Genomic DNA, 4,970 nt, shown 5'->3' with positions numbered 1-4,970 from the left:
AGCATTCTATATAAAGGTAAGGCCTAATTAGCAGAGGGCAGCCATCTGTACTCTGTACTCCCTGTTTTTCTTTCTCTTTCCTATCCCTAGGGCTGGCTTGCCTACATATAAGGAAATTACCCGTGTCCATTTAAATTATGAAGAGTACTCTCAGCTCCAGTGACCTCAACAAGGACTTTCTCTGCCCCCTACAAAGCAAGGCAGGCTGCCTGTGCTGTTCCCTGTGCTGTGTCATCCTCTCTTGGGAGCTTGGTCACCGAATCCCATAGCTAGGAATGTTCAAATCGCATTTGAGCCTACCATAACAATTACACTGCAGATTCTGAATTAAGTGATTTTGAACTGTCCTCCTTCCCCTCCTACTTAAAAAAAATCGAAATTTTTGACAAAATTCAGAGTTAGAACAGATCCAAGGAAATACATTTTCTTGGTATCTGTGATGATTTTTTTTTTTCTTTTACAGATTTCAGTCTGATCAAGTTCTGGCCTAGTTAACATTTGGGGATGAAGTCAGCATGAGTATGCAAGTGCAGCTGTAGCCAAAGAACAATAAGAGACATTGCTGTTGACAGTCCTTTGTCTGCCTGCCTTCTCCCCTTAAGTAGCCATGGGTTCTGAACTAGACAAGGAACGTTACATTTTGCACCCAACTGAAGTGTTCTAACTCTAGGTGCTTCACGCACCATGATCAATTCTCTGTTTTTTTATCTCATTCCCCAGCCAGAAAAATAGATGTTATCACACCTCATCATGTATCCGAAGCATTTTCGTTCTCTGTATTACCTTTCTAATTACTTTCCACCTTTTATCAATCAGCAATTGCTTTGTCAGATCATAAGCACTGTTACGAAAAGATGGCTGGATGATGTTAAAGCTCTCTGACCTTAATCAGTCACATCCAGCTCTGTGACCTTAATCAATTCATTCTCAGGTACTGTTAGGCAGCACAACAGAGTGCAGTGTCAGACCAGCAGCAGCAGCATCTGGGAATGCAAACACTTAAGCACCACGCCAGAATTAGTAAATCAGAAACTCTGTGTGTGGAGCTCCACATTCTGTGTTTTATAAGCCTTCCAGTTGATTCTCATGCCCACCAAAGTGCGAGAACCCCTGTTCTGGTGCAAAGAAGATGAATAAGTTTTAGTCAGAAAACAAAGATTTATAATCTTGCTTTGTTACTAACTTTATAACCTTTGACAGGTTACATAATTATTTTTTCTTCTTTTTTTTTTTTTTTTTTTTTTTTTTGAGACAGTCTTACTCTGTTGCCCAGGCTATAGTGCAGTGGTGCTATTTTGGCTCACTGCAACCTCCGCCTCCTGGGCTCAAGCAGTCCTCCCGCCTCAGCCCCCAAAGTAGCTGGGACGACAGGCACCAGCCGCCATGACTGGCTGATTTTTGTACTTTTGGTAGAGATAGGGTTTCACCATGGTGCCCTGGCTGGTCTTGAACTCCTGAGCTCAAGCTATCTGCCCACCTCAGCTTCCCAAAGTGCTGGGATTATAGGCACGAGCCACCACACCAGGCCAGGTTACATAATTTCTATAAACCTCAGCTTCTTCAACTGCTGAATGATACCTCTTTCATAGGATGGCTGTGAAAGTAATGATATACATTAGTACATAGTAGTTGTTAAATAAATACTATTTCCCCTTCCCCAGCTATTTCTGTCACAGCTCTCTGATTTATCATACATGTCCACCATTTAGGGGTCAGGAGTTCCAAAATAAGACTTCCTAATCCCCAAGGGCACTTTTTTTTTTTTCCTTTTTGAAACAGGGTCTCACTCTGTTACCCAGACTGGAATGCAGTGGCATGATCATAGCTCACTTGCAGCCTTGACCTCCCCAGGCCCAAGTGATCCTCCCACCTCAGCCTCCCAAGGAGCTGGGACTATAGATGCGCACCACCACGCCTGGCTAATTTTTGTATTTTTTGTAGAGACGGAGTTTTGCCATGTTGCCCACGCTGGTCCCGAACTCCTGGTCTCAAGTGATCCTCCCGCCTTGGCCTCCCAAAGTGCTGAGATTACAGGGGCACTTTCGAATAACAATTAAAAATTAATGTCCAGAATGGGCCCCCTCCAATGTAGATTTGTGGCTGCCTATGGCTAGGGAGATTAGTGGGGGAAATGGAGAGAGACTGCTAATGGGTCCAAGATTTCTTTCGGGGTGAAGGAAATGTTTTAAAATTGTCGTGATGGTTGTACAACTTTGAATAGAGTAAAAACCATTGAATTGTACAATTTAAATTGGTGAATTGCATGGTATGTGAATTATATCTTAATAAAGCTGTTTTTAAAAAAATAATCAGTGTCAACCAGGCTAGAAGAAAGAGTTTTAGGAAATGGGAACAGAAATGGGCAAAAAGCAAAGAGAAATGACTGAGATTTAAAAAGACAGCGTCAGAGAACGTAGTAACCTGTAAGACATTACGCAAATATAGGTTATTAATTTGGTGGAATTTAACATACACCCTCTCTCAGCAAAGATAACAGTCATGCAAGGGCCCTTAAATTTTAGTTGGCCCAGCTTCAGAAATCTCATAAGAAAAAGCCTTCACAGAATTGAAAAAATTAACATACAGATTTTAGTTCTATAGAGATTTTCTGATTTTTCTCTCCCTTCCCCATACCAGGACACTTTATAACGTGATTCTTTGAAAACAGGCTGAGATAAAGTCGAGAGTTCTGTTGTCTTGCCCAGCCAGTTACCAGCACCTGATAAGAGCAGGCCCCAGAATCCATGTTTTATTCACCATGTTCTAAGCTGTTTGGCTTCATCCTGTTCACCTAGACCCATATCTGATCCTTTACTTCTTTTCCTGTCACCAGACTAAATCGTTGCTATCCCACTTTTCTGCAATGACTTCCTTCATTTTCCCTAATTAGTTCTTAGGTTACTGTCTCTGCAGATAATCTACTAGTACCTCTTCCCTCCTCCTGTGGCTGATGCTCTTTCCATCAGAACATAATGGATGCATTATAGTTGGTGACACAGAGCTGGGATTAGGGTGAGACAAGGGATGTGCCTAGAGTGCAAAAAGTGAGGAAGCACCGACTCTTGGGTTGAGCAAGTACAAGTGCAGGGTGGGAAAGGAGCAGCTCCTTCATACCTACATTGCCTCACCCTAGTCTCAGAGCTCCGGTGATTGTGAAGAGGAGAAGCAGAGGATGGTACTGCTGATGGCGTCAATGTCAGACAAGTAGTTACATTTAGTCTAGTGGCTTATATTTGAACTGGTGGCCAAGAATGGCAGGTTTGACTTTCCTCAAGATGATGCGCTGAGGTGCCAAGTGATGTTGGAAGCCAAAGGAGATTAGGTGGATTAGTTTTTGCTCAGTGTTCATGGTATGTTACTAAAAGTTACTTTGGTGTCTTGAAGCGAACTCTCCCCAGGTCATTAGGAGAGAAGATTAGTTCGCTTTTCCTTCAGAATGAAATTATAGCTGTTCCTGGTGGCCAGGAGGCCTAAGGCTTCAAGTGATGAATGCTAGTGTTTCAGAAATATTTTTAGTCAGAGACACTGAGAAGCAAACAAAAGCAACAGATTCCCCAGGAAAACACTGTGTATGCACCCACAGATAGAATGTAGAGGATAACTCGAAAGGGTTCAGAGATCTCAAGAAACCCATTCATGAAGAACTCCAAAGAACCTTGATTAAGAAACCGTGGCGTAACTGGAAAGGCCTTGAACTGAAGAGAGAGAGTCAGTTAAGCAAGTTCTCCTTTCAGGGTCGTGGAAGAGACTGGTTTGATCCCTGGATACCTCTCCTGAGAGAGTTTGCAAGATCTTCAGCTGGTTAAGTCATCAGAACTAGAGAAATAAGATTTAAAAATTATGTGTATATCTGTATCTGCATCTATGTATATATCTACATTACATATATTTATATTATATGTATCTACATTTTATATATATACATCTGCATTATATATATGTGTGTGTGTGTATATATATATATACACACACACAATTTTTTTTTTTTTTTTTTGAGACAGGGTCTTGCTATGTCACCCAGGCAGGGGTGCAGCAGTACAATCTCAGCTCACTGCAACCTCTGCCTCCTGGGCTCAAGCGATCCTCCCACCTCAGTGTCGCAAGTGGCTGGGAATACATTTGCGTGCCACCACACGGGGCTGATTTTTGTATTTTTTATAGAGACAGGGTTTTGCCGTGTTGCCCAGGCCGACCTCAAACCCCTAGACTCTAGCAATCTGTCCACCTCAGCCTGCCAGAGTGCTGAGATTACAGATGTTAGCCACTGTACCCAGCCTATATCTTTTCTTTTTTTGTCTGTTTCAAGTTTTAATCAAAACTTGTATATAAGATTACTTCATTCCTGCATCTTATCAGTTGTTTCTTCCTGGTATTTGCCCTTTTCCTTTCCTACTTGGGGAGATTTGGCTTTCCGTTCAAGGATCTTTTCGCGGTCTTTGCCGAGTTTTAGCCTAGTGATAACCTTTCTGGGGTGAATGCCTATGTGGACAGTTGTGCCATTAGCCTTTTCCCACTGCACCCATTCAGTGTAGATGACGTATTTCTTCCTGTAAACCTGGACTACTTTACCAATTTGCTAACCCTTTAGTGTCCTCATACAACCTGAACTTCATCATCCTTTTGGATGGGCATGAATCACATGTTGTACTTCAGTCTCAGCTCTTTGGAAAGAGGGGAAGACATAATCTTCCTGTGAATGTGGGAAGGTGCATTGAAATGCCTTTTGCGATTTTTGCTTCGGTCGGAAGTCACAAAGGGATTGAACTTCATTTTGGCCGCTCTGTCACCCAGACTGAAGTGCAGTGGTGTGATCATAGCTCACTGTAACCTCAAACTCCTGGCCCCAAGCAATCCTCCTGCCTCAGACTCCCAAGTAGCTAGGACTACAGGCATGCACCACCATGCTCAGTAATTTTTTTATTTTTTGTACAGACAGGGTTTCACTATGTTGCCCAGGCTGGTTTTGAACT

The 4,970-nt window shown here is 42.5% G+C and overlaps 1 pseudogene; it reads right to left on the bottom strand.

The window, feature by feature from the left end:
• Positions 1-4,282: 4,282 nt before the first annotated feature.
• LOC102141073 (large ribosomal subunit protein uL24-like) lies at positions 4,283-4,770 on the bottom strand (annotated as a pseudogene).
• Between the last annotated feature and the right edge of the window lie 200 nt (positions 4,771-4,970).

This window comes from Macaca fascicularis, chromosome 1 (genome assembly GCF_037993035.2).
Source record: "Macaca fascicularis isolate 582-1 chromosome 1, T2T-MFA8v1.1".
Classification (NCBI taxonomy): domain Eukaryota; kingdom Metazoa; phylum Chordata; class Mammalia; order Primates; family Cercopithecidae; genus Macaca; species Macaca fascicularis.
This window is presented reverse-complemented; position numbering and strand designations above follow the sequence as displayed.